The 16,485-nt window shown below is 44.0% G+C and overlaps 1 pseudogene; it reads right to left on the bottom strand.

Moving 5' to 3' along the window:
• Positions 1 to 2,849: 2,849 nt before the first annotated feature.
• Positions 2,850 to 14,654, bottom strand: LOC147977028 (zinc finger BED domain-containing protein RICESLEEPER 2-like; annotated as a pseudogene).
• Positions 14,655 to 16,485: the final 1,831 nt, after the last annotated feature.

Genomic DNA, 16,485 nt, shown 5'->3' on the forward strand with positions numbered 1-16,485 from the left:
AATAAAGCTATATGCACTGCATTTCGGAATGGATGGAGCATACGGCAGTTGCTAACACTCACGTGGAAGATTTGTGTGTAGGAGGAGTGCCTATTCTATTAAATGACATGGCAAAACTGACACTGTCGGATGCCGATCTAACGGTTCTTACGGCGTTCGTCAGGAAAAGGCTTGTGGCGAACGTTTGTCGGATAATGATTTACGGACACATGCATTGCACTGATACGTGCCCCGTCTCTCTCACGCACACGCACCCTCACGAGTCACGACTCTCCCGAGTCCTCTCGCAGACTCGCACGTCGCACCCACCGTCTATCTGCAGGTAGACGTCACGCACATATGTGCTCTTCACAGCCTACCCTCAGAACTTCTAAAAAACAAAAGACGGCGCACACATTTTATTTTAGCTCACACGTCACACACTTGTACTATTACTCTTGCGGCGAACGTTCTTTGGGCATAGTATATTGTACTCTCACGAAGAGAAGCGGTGCACACATGCACTAGGTCTCTCACACCCACTCACGGGTACACGTAGGAGCGCATTTTTTTGAAGCTGGTACAACAAAATCACTCCACTATATATAAAATCAGGAGCCTTAGCGCTTGCTTTACTAGGGTTCCTCTCGTTCACTCTATCATGCTCTCCAGATCTAAGCAACACATAGGTGGCCACACTCTCTCTCAGCTCACGGCTGGTCACAAATCCGGCCGGACAACCTCGACCGGGGCAGGGGTGTAGGTGCATCGTTCACGCTGTCGTCGGCGGCGAGGGAGGAGACCAACGGCTGCCCGCGCGTCCCGATCGGTGGCCGTGCCGTTCTCTCCGAGAGAGCGCCGGCTCGGGAGGGCCTCCGACCCCTTCTTCCTCCCTGCGGTATGGTGGCCAAGATGCGGCCTCCCGACGCCGTCTTTGTGACATGCCGAGGACCCTCAGGTATATATTCCTTCGAAACCTGCCTTGCTCTACTACCACAGCTCCCTTCGTGTGGATCCTTTTCTACTTCCGTCCGTTGTTCCAAAGCCACCTAGACTTCTACTATTATTAGAAGTAAAGCTATTTCATACAATTCACTCAAAGCATTGGTTCAAACAGGGAAGAAAGTGGGAAAGCTGTAGCATGAATCTAGGACTTGGTTCTAAGAGGAAACGGGGGAAAGTAGTAATATCTGTCACTGTTTAAATAACCGTAGTTCTTATTTGCGCAAATAGGGATGTCTGTCTCCATATCATTTCGGGATGTCTGTCTCCGTATCGTTTCTATCCGCGCAATCAAAAGCACACACCTCAGTTTTAGTACAACTGCGCAAAATGATATGGCTATCCCTCGTTGCCGTCGTCTAACCTCCCGTCTTCAAGGTATCCCTACATTGGTAGTAACTAAGGTAGAATGACCAACACAATTTAAAAGAAGTTGATTCGTACGTTTTACTTCCTGATTGCAGTGCAGGGACGAGCGAAAACAACTGCATCCTAGTCCGGAATGCACTTTCTACCAGTTCATCCATGGACCGAGGACTAGCTGGCACGGCTACATGGCGGTTTTTTGGACAGGTGCGCGGACAAGAGGCATTGTGGTCTGCTTATTTCTACAAATAGCGGTGCTTAAATTTAGTGGAATGCACAAGAATTTCACCTGGTCAGTACACTGCATGGTTCAGTTCAGCATTCTAGCTGAGACCACAATTATAATTGGTTATTCTGGAATGAGAGAACCTAACCCTGAATGGTGGCAACAAGAAAAAACAAGAGTGAACTCCAGGAAATTTAAGCCTGCCGGGAGGCCCTTTGCTCAGAGAGAAGCCTTGCTTATTTTTTCCTGATTTGTAAACCTTCTCACAACTTTGTCTTTTGCTGTGAACTAGTATATGTTTGATATGTTCTATGAATCGTTGAGATGTATAAAATTGCTGAACTTATGCTTTTCAAGTTTTTTATGAAGACGAGTTTAATGTGAGTGTTCCACATGAGCGCTGGACTAGCGTGTGAACGTTTGGAATTTATTACATTGTGGCCTCAATTAACTGCATGAACCATTGTAACAAGATACATAGTTGCTTATATGTCAGACATCAGATTGTTGATTGTTAGCTGGTCGATAGCTAGGGCTGGACAAACGAGCTACTCGACTCGTTAAGCTCGTGATCGTTAAGCTCGTGATTGTTAAGCTCGTGATCGTTAAGCTCGTTAACTTTAACGAGCTCAAACTCTTGATCGGCTCGGTTCGTTAAATACTCGTTAAGCTCGTGAGCGCTCGCGAGCGCTCATTACAGTTGTAAACATTGCAGAAGCATTCCATCATATATTCAATATTTAAACATGTAATAAAGTAGTAATGCATCACCCTTTGCCAAAATTACTCTTTCCAAATAGCAGCACATAATGCAACAACCAACAGCAACACAGAGTGACACAATCATAAGTCAGACCACCATTATGGTTCATACTTCATACACAATCGCGAGGTGAACAGCAACAATAAGTAGGGCCATTGACAAAGACAAGTCCATGACTTCAAAAGAGAAAGCCAAACATGGCTTAGGCGCTCAGCATTGGATCAAGTTCGATTAGCAGACTAGCAGTACATATTATATTAACTACTTCGCCACTTCAGCATGACAGTTCAAACATAAGGTCTTACATAAATAACAATGACCGAAATAAAATGATAGCTGCTAGGTGAGGAAATGCAAAGTAGCTCCTGCTCCTCACATCAGTTGCTCATCGGTTCATCAATTTCATCTTCCTACATAGACATAGAGAAATTCACTAGTTATTATGCAAGCAAATATACAATAGTACAATGCTATAGCAATACAATCACACTTAATAAAAATATGGGAAGCCTACTAGTTGCTTTCTGTCGTATCTTCAGGAAATGGAATGAACTCGACATCATCATCATTGCCATCTTCCTACAAAGGTAAGTGCAAATATGCAATTTCAGTTAACATTTAGCAAGAGTTTAAGGTTACAAGAAGATAATACACAATAGAGAACAAGTAATATTACCACTACAATTGTAGGCTTAAGTTGGTTTTCTTTTGATCCTTTAATGTAGCTAGAAGCACACACAAGTGCCTCAACCATGTTTGGGCTGAGAGAGCTACAATAGTCATCAAGAATTCTGCCGCTCGTAGAGAATGTTGACTTCGATGAGACACTAGTTGCTGGTATAGTCAAGAAGTTCTTTGCCATCTTTGCCATGATAGGATATCTATGAGCATTCAACCTCCACCAATCAACTACGCTGAACTTTGGATCCAGAATTGGATGGGTTTTGTCGTCAAGGTAACTGGTCAATTCAGATTTAGATGGCTCTGAATTTGTCTCCTCTAGGAAGGACTGGAACCCACTTAACAATGAGGACATAGATGTACTTGTTTGCCTACTAGATATTGAACTCTGTTTATTATTGTTGCCAGCCTCATTCTTGCGATTTTCCATCTCATAAGTAGCATAGAGATCAAAGAATTCAGATTTGATTTCCTCGGCCTCACTACTGCCCTTCTCTTTACCATACATTTTCTTAAAACAATAATCAACAAGTTTCATCTTAAACCTAGGATCAAGAATGGTGGCAATGACCATGACATTGTTCTTTTCCTTTTTTTGTTTTTCCCACCGTTTTCATTTCCCTCACCTTCACTATTGCTATCCCAATATTTATCAAACTTATCAAGCATTGCTTCTCCCATCTTTTTCAATTTTTCATTTGAACCCATGGCATGCTCTACGATAGCAATCTTAACATTCATGATATATGGATAAAAGATGTTGGCAGTAGGATAGGTAGATCCTGATAATACAGTTGTTACCTCAGCAAATGATTTCAAGATGGGTTGAATCTTCTCATATAATGCCCACTCTTCATCTTCAAGCTGCCATTTGTAGGTAGCATCTACCTCTGCATACTCCTTGAAAGCAGCTCTATACACAGTGCAAGCCTCTACCATTCTGCATGTAGAATTCCATCTAGTAGCAACATCCAGGCATAAACCTCTCCCAATTTCCATATTCAGAGACTTGCACACCATCAATAATTTGTACATGCGTGTTGGGGATTTTTTCAAATACTTGACAGTGTCCCTAAGCTTATTGAGCAAATTTTGCAAAATAGCAATGCCAACATTCACTATCAAATTGACAATGTGCGCACAACAGCGAACATGGAAGTACTTAGGAATAAATTTAGCCGATTTCCTAGCAATGATCATGTCCATCAATCTCTTGGCAACATTATCATTTGTGGAAGCATTATCCATAGTGATTGTCATGATCTTATCTTCTATTTTCCATTCTTGGCAACACTCAAAAACTGCTTGAGCTATGACACTACCCGAGTGAGGTGGATCTAGCTCTATGAAGTTTAAAACATGACATTGCTGAAGGAAATATGCCCTAGAGGCAATAATAAAGTTATTATTTATTTCCTTATATGATGATAAATGTTTATTATTCATGCTAGAATTGTATTAACCGGAAACATAATACATGTGTGAATACATAGACAAACTTAGTGTCACTAGTATGCCTCTACTTGACTAGCTCGTTAATCAAAGATGGTTATGTTTCCTAACCATGAACAAGGTGTTGTTATTTGATTAATGAGGTCACATCATTAGTTGAATGATCTGATTGACATGACCCATTCCATTAGCTTAGCACCCGATCGTTTAGTATGTTGCTATTGCTTTCTTCATGACTTATACATGTTCCTATGACTATGAGATTATGCAACTCCCGTTTGCCGGAGGAACACTTTGGGTGCTACCAAACGTCACAACGCAACTGGGTGATTATAAAGGAGCATTACAGGTGTCTCCAAAGGTAGATGTTGGGTTGGCGTATTTCGAGATTAGGATTTGTCACTCCGATTGTCGGAGAGGTATCTCTGGGCCCTCTCGGTAATGCACATCACATAAACCTTGCAAGCATTGCAACTAATGAGTTAGTTGTGAGATGATGTATTACGGAACGAGTAAAGAGACTTGCCAGTAACGAGATTGAACTAGGTATTGGATACCGACGATCGAATCTCGGGCACGTAACATACCGATGACAAAGGGAACAACATATGTTGTTATGCGGTCTGACCGATAAAGATCTTCATAGAATATGTAGGAGCCAATATGGGCATCCAGGTCCCGCTATTGGTTATTGACCGGAGATGTGTCTCAGTCATGTCTACATTGTTCTCGAACCGTAGGGTCCGCACGCTTAACGTTACGATGACAGTTATTATGAGTTTATGCATTTTGATGTACCGAAGTTAGTTCGGAGTCCCGGATGTGATCACGGACATGACGAGGAGTCTCGAAATGGTCGAGACATAATGATTGATATATTGGAAGCCTATATTTGGATATCGGAAGTGTTCTGGGTGAAATCGGGATTTTACCGGAGTACCGGGAGGTTACCGAAACCCCCCGGGAGCCATATGGGCCTTAATGCGCTTTAGTGGAAAGGAGAAAGGGGCAGCCCAAGGTGGCCGCGCGCTTCCCCCCTCCCCTAGTCCTATTAGGACTAGGAGAGGTGGCCAGCCCCCCTCTCTCTCTTTCCCCCTTGGGGAATCCTAGTCCAACTAGGATTGGGGGGGGGGAGTCCTACTCTCGGTAGGAGTAGGACTCCTCCTGCACCCTCCTCCTGGCCGGCGGCCCCCTCCCCCTTGGCTCCTTTATATACGGAGGCAGGGGGCACCTCTAGACACACAAGTTGATCCTTGAGATTGTTCCTTAGCCGTGTGCGGTGCCCCCTGCCACCATATTCCACCTCGATCATATTGTTGTAGTGCTTAGGCGAAGCCCTACGTCGGTAGAACATCAAGATTGTCACCACGCCGTTGTGCTGACGGAACTCTTCCCCGACGCTTTGCTGGATCGGAGCCCGGGGATCGTCATCGAGCTGTACGTGTGCTAAGAACTCGGAGGTGCCGGAGTAACGGTGCTTGGATCGGTCGGATCGGGAAGACGTACGACTACTTCCTCTACGTCGTGTGATCGCTTCCGCAGTCGGTCTGCGTGGGTACATAGAAAACACTCTCCCCTCTCGGTGCTGTGCATCACCATGATCTTGCATGTGCGTAGGAAAATTTTGAAATTACTACGTTCCCCAACAGTGGCATCCGAGCCTAGGTTTTATGGTTTGATGTTATATGCACGAGTAGAACACAAGTGAGTTGTGGGCGATATAAGTCATACTGCCTACCAGCATGTCATACTTTGGTTCGGCGGTATTGTTGGACGAGACGACCCGGACCAACATTACGCGTACGCTTACGCGAGACCGGTTCCCCCGACGTGCTTTGCACACAGGTGGCTTGCGGGCGACTGTCTCTCCAACTTTAGTTGAACCGAGTGTGGCTACTCCCGGTCCTTGTGAAGGTTAAAACGGAGTCTATTTGACAAACTATCGTTGTGGTTTTGATGCGTAGGTGAGATTGGTTCTTGCTTAAGCCCGTAGCAGCCACGTAAAACTTGCAACAAAAAAGTAGAGGACGTCTAACTTGTTTTTGCAGGGCATGTTGTGATGTGATATGGTCAAGGCATGATGCTGAACTTTATTGTATGAGATGATCATGTTTTGTAACCGAGTTATCGGCAACTGGCAGGAGCCATATGGTTGTCGCTTTATTGTATGCAATGCAATCGCGATGTAATGCTTTACTTTATCACTAAGCGGTAGCGATAGTCGTTGAAGCATAAGATTGGCGAGACGACAACGATGCTACGATGGAGATCAAGGTGTCACGCCGGTGACGATGGTGATCATGACGGTGCTTCGGAGATGGAGATCACAAGCACAAGATGATGATGGCCATATCATATCACTTATATTGATTGCATGTGATGTTTATCTTTTTTATGCATCTTATCTTGCTTTGTTTGACAGTAGCATTATAAGATGATCTCTCACTAAATTATCAAGAAGTGTTCTCCCTGAGTATGCACCGTTGCCAAAGTTCGTCGTGCCCAGACACCACGTGATGATCGGGTGTGATAAGCTCTACGTCCATCTACAACGGGTGCAAGCCAGTTTTGCACACGCAGAATACTCAGGTTAAACTTGACGAGCCTAGCATATGCAGATATGGCCTCGGAACACGGAGACCGAAAGGTCGAGCGTGAATCATATAGTAGATATGATCAACATAACGATGTTCACCATTGAAAACTACTCCATCTCACGTGATGATCGGTTATGGTTTAGTTGATTTGGATCACGTGATCACTTAGAGGATTAGAGGGATGTCTATCTAAGTGGGAGTTCTTAAGTAATTTGATTAATTGAACTTTAAACTTATCATGAACTTAGTACCTGATAGTATCTTGCTTGTTTATGTTGATTGTAGATAGATGGCTCGTGCTGTTGTTCCGTTGAATTTTAATGCGTTCCTTGAGAAAGCAAAGTTGAAAGATGATGGTAGCCATTACACGGACTGGGTCCGTAACTTGAGGATTATCCTCATTGCTGCTCAGAAGAATTACGTCCTGGAAGCACCGCTGGGTGCCAGGCCTGCTTCTGGAGCAACACCAGATGTTATGAACGTCTGGCAGAGCAAAGCTGATGACTACTCGATAGTTCAGTGTGCCATGCTTTACGGCTTAGAATCGGGACTTCCACGACGTTTTGAACGTCATGGAGCATATGAGATGTTCCAGGAGTTGAAGTTAATATTTCAAGCAAATGCCCGGATTGAGAGATATGAAGTCTCCAATAAGTTCTATAGCTGCAAGGTGGAGGAGAACAGTTCTGTCAGTGAGCATATACTCAAAATGTCTGGGTATAATAATCACTTGATTCAGATGGGAGTTAATCTTCCAGATGATTGCGTCATTGACAGAATTCTCCAATCACTGCCACCAAGCTACAAGAGCTTCGTGATGAACTATAATATGCAAGGGATAAACAAGACTATTCCCGGGCTCTTCGCAATGCTGAAAGCTGCGGAGGTAGAAATCAAAAAAGAGCATCAAGTGTTGATGGTTAACAAGACCACTAGTTTCAAGAAAAAGGGCAAAGGGAAGAAGAAGGGGAACTTCAAGAAGAACGGCAAGCAAGTTGCTGCTCAGGAGAAGAAACCCAAGTCTGGACCTAAGCCTGAAACTGAGTGCTTCTACTGCAAGCAGACTGGTCACTTGAAGCGGAACTGCCCCAAGTATTTGGCGGATAAGAAGGATGGCAAGGTGAACAAAGGTATATGTGATATACATGTTATTGATGTGTACCTTACTAGAGCTCGCAGTAGCACCTGGGTACTTGATACTGGTTCTGTTGCTAATATTTGCAACTCGAAACAGGGACTACGGAATAAGCGGACACTAGCAAAGGACGAGGTGACGATGCGCGTGGGAAACGGTTCCAAAGTTGATGTGATCGCGGTCGGCACGCTACATCTACATCTACCTTCGAGATTAATATTAGACCTAAATAATTGTTATTTGGTGCCAGCGTTGAGCATGAACATTATATCTGGATCTTGTTTGATGCGAGACGGTTATTCATTTAAATCAGAGAATAATGGTTGTTCTATTTATATGAGTAATATCTTTTATGGTCATGCACCTTTGAAGAGTGGTCTATTTTTGAAGAATCTCGATAGTAGTGATACACATATTCATAATGTTGAAGCCAAAAGATGCAGAGTTGATAATGAAAGTGCAACTTATTTGTGGCACTGTCGTTTAGGTCATATCGGTGTAAAGCGCATGAAGAAACTCCATACTGATGGACTTTTGGAACCACTTGATTATGAATCACTTGGTACTTGCGAACCGTGCCTCATGGGCAAGATGACTAAAACACCGTTCTCCGGTACTATGGATAGAGCAACAGATTTGTTGGAAATCATACATACCGATGTATGTGGTCCGATGAATATTGAGGCTCGTGGCGGATATCGTTATTTTCTCACCTTCACAGATGACTTAAGCAGATATGGGTATATCTACTTGATGAAACATAAGTCTGAAACATTTGAAAAGTTCAAAGAATTTCAGAGTGAAGTTGAAAATCATCGTAACAAGAAAATAAAGTTTCTACGATCTGATCGTGGAGGAGAATATTTGAGTTACGAGTTTGGTGTACATTTGAAATTTTTTGGAATAGTTTCGCAACTCACGCCACCCGGAACACCACAGCGTAATGGTGTGTCCGAACGTCGTAATCGTACTTTATTAGATATGGTGTGATCTATGATGTCTCTTACTGATTTACTGCTATCGTTTTGGTGTTATGCTTTAGAGACGGCTGCATTCACGTTAAATAGGGCACCATCAAAATCCATTGAGACGACGCCTTATGAACTGTGGTTTGGCAAGAAACCAAAGTTGTCGTTTCTTAAAGTTTGGGGCTGCGATGCTTATGTGAAAAAGCTTCAACCTGATAAGCTCGAATCCAAATCGGAAAAATGTGTCTTCATAGGATACCCAAAGGAGACTGTTGGGTACACCTTCTATCACAGATCCGAAGGCAAGATATTTGTTGCTAATAATGGATCCTTTCTAGAGAAGGAGTTTCTCTCGAAAGAAGTGAGTGGGAGGAAAGTAGAACTTGACGAGGTAACTGTACCTGCTCCCTTATTGGAAAATAGTACATCACAAAAAACTGTTTCTGCGACATCTATACCAATTAGTGAGGAAGCTAATGATGATGATCATGAAACTTCAGGACAAGATACTACTGAACCTCGTAGATCAACCAGAGCGAGATCCGCACCAGAGTGGTACGGTAATCCTGTTCTGGAAATCATGCTGCTAGATCATGATGAACCTACGAATTATGAAGAAGCGATGGTGAGCCCAGATTCCGCAAAATGGCTTGAAGCCATGAAATCTGAGATGGGATCCATGTATGAGAACAAAGTATGGACTTTGCTTGACTTGCCCAATGATCGGCAAGCAATTGAAAATAAATGGATCTTCAAGAAGAAGACTGACGCTGATGGTAATGTTACTGTCTACAAAGCTCGACTTATCGCAAAAGGTTTTCGACAAGTTCAAGGGGTTGACTACGATGAGACCTTCTCACCCGCAGCGATGCTTAAGTCTGTCAGAATGATGTTAGCAATTGCCGCATTTTATGATTATGAAATTTGGCAGATGGATGTCAAAACTGCATTCCTGAATGGATTTCTGGAAGAAGAGTTGTATATGATGCAACCGGAAGGTTTTGTCGATCCAAAGGGAGCTAACAAAGTGTGCAAGCTCCAGCGATCCATTTATGGACTGGTGCAAGCCTCTCGGAGTTGGAATAAATGCTTTGATAGTGTGATCAAAGCATTTGGTTTTATACAGACTTTCGGAGAAGCCTGTATTTACAAGAAAGTGAGTGGGAGCTCTGTAGCATTTCTGATATTATATGTGGATGACATATTGCTGATTGGAAATGATATAGAATTTCTGGATAGCATAAAGGGATACTTGAATAAGAGTTTTTCAATGAAATACCTCGGTGAGGCTGCTTACATATTAGGCATAAAGATCTATAGAGATAGATCAAGATGCTTAATTGGACTTTCACAAAGCACATACCTTGACAAGATTTTGAAGAAGTTCAAAATGGATCAAGCAAAGAAAGGGTTCTTGCCTGTGTTACAAGGTGTGAGATTGAGTAAGACTCAAAGCCCGACCACTGCAGAAGATAGAGAGAAAATGAAAGATGTTCCCTATGCTTCAGCCATAGGCTCTATCATGTATGCAATGCTGTGTACCAGACCTGATGTGTGCCTTGCTATAAGTTTAGCAGGGAGGTACCAAAGTAATCCAGGAGTGGATCACTGGACAGCGGTCAAGAACATCCTGAAATACCTGAAAAGGACTAAGGATATGTTTCTCGTATATGGAGGTGACAAAGAGCTCACCGTAAAAGGTTACGTTGATGCAAGCTTTGACACTGATCCAGACGATTCTAAATCGCGAACCGGATACGTGTTTACATTAAACGGTGGAGCTGTCAGTTGGTGCAGTTCTAAACAAAGCGTCGTAGCAAGATCTACATGTGAAGCAGAGTACACAGCTGCTTCGGAAGCAGCGAACGAAGGAGTCTGGATGAAGGAGTTCATATCCGATCTAGGTGTCATACCTAGTGCATCGGGTCCAATGAAAATCTTTTGTGACAATACTGGTGCAATTGCCTTGGCAATGGAATCCGGATTTCACAAGAGGACCAAGCACATCAAGAGACGCTTCAATTCCATCCGGGATCTAGTCCAGGAGGGAGACATAGAGATTTGCAAGATACATATGGATCTGAATGTTGCAGACCCGTTGACTAAGCCTCTTCCACGAGCAAAACATGATCAGCACCAAGGCTCCATGGGTGTTAGAATCATTACTGTGCAATCTAGATTATTGACTCTAGTGCAAGTGGGAGACTGAAGGAAATATGCCCTAGAGGCAATAATAAAGTTATTATTTATTTCCTTATATCATGATAAATGTTTATTATTCATGCTAGAATTGTATTAACCGGAAACATAATACATGTGTGAATACATAGACAAACTTAGTGTCACTAGTATGCCTCTACTTGACTAGCTCGTTAATCAAAGATGGTTATGTTTCCTAACCATGAACAAGGTGTTGTTATTTGATTAACGAGGTCACATCATTAGTTGAATGATCTGATTGACATGACCCATTCCATTAGCTTAGCACCCGATCGTTTAGTATGTTGCTATTGCTTTCTTCATGACTTATACATGTTCCTATGACTATGAGATTATGCAAATCCCGTTTGCCGGAGGAACACTTTGGGTGCTACCAAATGTCACAACGTAACTGGGTGATTATAAAGGAGCATTACAGGTGTCTCCAAAGGTAGATGTTGGGTTGCCGTATTTCGAGATTAGGATTTGTCACTCCGATTGTCGGAGAGGTATCTCTGGGCCCTCTCAGTAATGCACATCACATAAGCCTTGCAAGCATTGCAACTAATGAGTTAGTTGCGAGATGATGTATTACGGAATGAGTAAAGAGACTTGCCGGTAACGAGATTGAACTAGGTATTGGATACCGACGATCGAATCATGGGCAAGTAACATACCGATGACAAAGGGAACAACGTATGTTGCTATGCGGTCTGACCGATAAAGATCTTCATAGAATATGTAGGAGCCAATATGGGCATCCAGGTCCCGCTATTGGTTATTGACCGGAGATGTGTCTCAGTCATGTCTACATTGTTCTCGAACCGTAGGGTCCGCACGCTTAACGTTACGATGACAGTTATTATGAGTTTATGCATTTTGATGTACCGAAGTTAGTTCGGAGTCCCGGATGTGATCACGAACATGACGAGGAGTCTCGAAATGGTCGAGACATAAAGATTGATATATTGGAAGCCTATATTTGGATATCGGAAGTGTTCCGGGTGAAATCGGGATTTTACCGGAGTACCGGGAGGTTACCGGAACCCCCCGGGAGCCATATGGGCCTTAATGGGCTTTAGTGGAAAGGAGAAAGGGGCAGCCGAAGGTGGCCGCGCGCCTCCCCCCTCCCCTAGTCCTATTAGGACTAGGAGAGGTGGCCGACCCCCCTCTCTCTCTTTCCCTCTTGGGGAATCCTAGTCCAACTAGGATTGGGGGGGGAGTCCTACTCCCGGTAGGAGTAGGACTCCTCCTGCGCCCTCCTCCTGGCCGGCGGCCCCCTCCCCCTTGGCTCCTTTATATACGGAGGCAGGGGCACCTCTAGACACACAAGTTGATCCTTGAGATCGTTCCTTAGCCATGTGCGGTGCCCCCTGCCACCATATTCCACCTCGATCATATCATTGTAGTGCTTAGGCGAAGCCCTGTGTCGGTAGAACATCAAGATCGTCACCACGCCGTCGTGCTGACGGAACTCTTCCCCGACGCTTTGCTGGATCGGAGCCCGGGGATCGTCATCGAGCTGTACGTGTGCTAAGAACTCGGAGGTGCCGGAGTAACGGTGCTTGGATCGGTTGGATCGGGAAGACGTACGACTACTTCCTCTACGTTGTGTGATCGCTTCCGCAGTCGGTCTATGTGGGTACGTAGACAACACTCTTCCCTCTCGTTGCTGTGCATCACCATGATCTTGCGTGTGCGTAGGAATTTTTTTGAAATTACTACGTTCCCCAACAATTGCATGACCCAATCATCATCTATGTAGTGAGCGACCACAGCTAGGTATGAGAGAGTTTGGTTTGAAGTCCATAGATCACATGTCAAACTAATGCTTTCAACAGACTTAAGTTGCTTTTTAAGGATTTCTTTCTCGGAAAGATACACCTTCATGCATTCAGCTCTAATTTTCTTCCGACCAATGAACTTGTAGGACGCATTCATATACCTCAGGAGGATATTGAACCAAGCATGCTCTACCATCCTAAAGGGATAATCATGCACAATTATCATCTTTGCTATGATCTTAATGACTTCCGCATGATTACATTCATGGTTTACTATGAGAGATGCACCTGGCTTTTCAGGATCGAAGTTGATTGTACCTTGCTATAGTTGCCTTCCCTTCTTGTTTAGATAGACTGAAGAAACATCTTTATGCCTATTGAGACTAGTAGTTGACCCCCCAGGATTATAAGCAAACAATTTAGCACAATGCAAACATTTTGCCTTCGTAACAACCACCCCTGGCATCCTCTTACTTACAGCCTTGACCTCCTTGAAATGCTGCCAACATTCTGCACGTTTAAGTCTCATTTTCTTCACCTTCACCTTAGTAGTATCCACTGCTGCCTTTTTCCTTTTTCCTCTTTTCTTTGCTCTCTCTTTGCCATTGACCTCAACTTCTGTGTCATTTCGATTGTCTCCTGATCCAAGAGAGGGCTCTGACATATCATCATCCATATCATATGCCTCTGCCTCATCAACCTCCTCATAGCCTTCATTAACCTCTACCCATTCATCTTCATCGCCATCATATTCCTGTGGAAAATGAAATAGAATGATTCAGATTTTACAAGCCAAGCATTTACAAAATACTATTAATGCGAATTGATTGATTAGGAATACAAATAATGAACCGAAACACATACAAAATAATTAGTAAGTACCACTACATAATTAATTGCAATGTGCAAAATTGTACCAAGACTTCCAACGGTTTTATGCAAAATTAGAAGTTGCATTAAGTAGTAAGTGATACTGTGATATAGAACATGTACAAAATTTAGGGAATGAAATTATAATCCACAAGATATCCACAAACATTCAGCTAGGTACTTAAAAATGACTAATCTGGTGCGTGTGTCAGTGTGTGTGTGACAAAGTATGTCACCTAACTATGCTTGTATTTCCACAATCAACTAACTACAGTTGGTATTTCAGCAGATTCACAAGTATTTCAGCAGATTCACAATCAATTAACTACAATTTGGATGACCTAGGGCGTCAAAGATTCAAAGTATATGCTAATATGAACTGGAATTAATAGAAATTGAAAAGGAGAGTGTGAGACAAACAATCTCACCGGTCCCGATCCAACGCCAACGGCATCGGCATCAGCGTCAGAGCATGTGGGTGATGTCGCCGCCTCTGCTCCTAGACGCCTTTGTCCTTGCGCTTGCTGTCGAGGATGAGAAGGCTTTCCTGCCGTCGAAGGAGACTCCCATGATGCTGAATCGGAGGCCGAAGTCCTCTTCCTTACCACATTCTTTCGGGCCTTGGACTCCATGCTTGGAGTCGCGGCTGCAGGTGCTGGTCGCTCGCGCCGTTCAATGGGGACGAGGATGGAGATGGCAGAGGTGGGAGGAGGCGGACTGGAGTCGTCACCGGCGGCCGCCGGAGTAGAGAAGGAAGCAGAGCCACGTCGCCACGCCGGGGTCAAAGAGATGAAGACCTAGATATAGCCGCCACTCCCTGCTACTCTGCTACTGTTGCTAGTCTCCTCGACTCCTCCTCTAGTCTCTTCGAAAGGCCAACTGAACAGATTCCCACGAGGCCATAAAAGTGAACAAAACGTGGGGGAGGAGCCGAGGAGGTGGTGGGCTGTGGCCTGTGACGGTGGGCCGGGCTAAGCACTAGTATTTTGCATCTAGTAATTAAACTAAAAATTAGTGATCTGAAAATTAACGAGCCAAGTGAGCTACTCGTGATACTCGCGAGCTAGCTCGTTAAGTTCATTTGTATTATCGAGCTAAAATTGTTGTTCAGCTCAGCTCATTAACTAACGAGTACGAGCCTTATCGAGTCGAGCTTCCGAGTGCTCGTTAAACTCACGAGTAACGAGCTTTTCGGCCAGCCCTATCGATAGTCTAGTGTTGAAGCGAGCTGAGCCAATGTGCCGTGTTTTGCACAACTGCTTACAAGTGGGGTATCACCAACAGTGTTTACAAGTACTTATGTATACGTCGGCGCACGGTTCTCGAACGAGTGCTCTATTTCATCAAAACACACACTGCTCGTATGATAAATCGTGACAACTTATGTCTTACCATGCCATATTCATGAAAAACTAGTGAGGACGCATCTGTTTCGGCAACAATTACGATGGTTCTCACATGATTCACGGGCACACAAAAGTAGCAGCAGTTCCCATAGATGGATTCAAACAGAGTACTAGCCCCAGAGGGGTCGATAACAGGCAAGGTTCGGATAATTAGACACAATCCAAACTACTATTAAACACTAGCTGGGGCAACTATTTCATGCCTCGATCTAATTTGGGATGGACACAAGACAGACCTTGCCATGAACATCATCGAGGACGTCCCGCAGCAGCTCAATCCTGTGAACCTTCATGAAGACAACCTTGTGGCCTTGCCACTGATAAACTTGTTTGTGTAGGCATGCCACGTCATCTTCCTGCGTAAGCTTGACGGGAACAGTATTCCTCAGAAATGAAGGAGTAGCTTTGAACTTCTTGTGCTTCAGTACACCCTGGAAAACACGCCTGACAACAGTGAGGCTGGAATACAACTCTTCATTGGTATAACCGCAAATGGCTTCCAGGATCTAACAGCTTAAGAACACTGTTTTCCCAGTGCGTATATTCAGGTCGTTCGCCTCATAGCGAGTGACATGTACAACCACACAATCCTTGTCTGCATCAGGGCTCTAGTTGAAATAGAAACAAATTCTAAATTTCTTTTCAGTATAAGAAACACAAGTTATTTAAACCACTACATATACCATGGCATCGAAGCTAATAAAATTTTGCATTATTAATCACCACATACTTCCTTTTCTATAAAAATCACCACATACTTAGATGAAAAACCACAATCCAGATCGGCAAAGAAGGAAATCACCTTGGGCAGCTCAGCGGGGGGGGGGGGGGCACATCCTCAAAGGGGAAAACTGCTCCTGCAGTGCCACGTGGGCTGTAACCTCAAACAGGGCGTTGACCATCTCAGTATCTGGGGTTGCCTCGGTGGTTGCCTCCATCTTCTTGGAGCTCTCTGTCTCATGGGGATCAGCCTCCCGCGTCTGCTCCAATATTGGCAGATCTTTGCCTGGTTCTCCTTGGTCCATCATGAAACTGACAAATACTAGGAGACCACTGA

The sequence above is a fragment of the Triticum urartu genome, chromosome 4A (genome assembly GCF_056163025.1).
Source record: "Triticum urartu cultivar PI428250 chromosome 4A, HENAU_Tu73, whole genome shotgun sequence".
Classification (NCBI taxonomy): domain Eukaryota; kingdom Viridiplantae; phylum Streptophyta; class Magnoliopsida; order Poales; family Poaceae; genus Triticum; species Triticum urartu.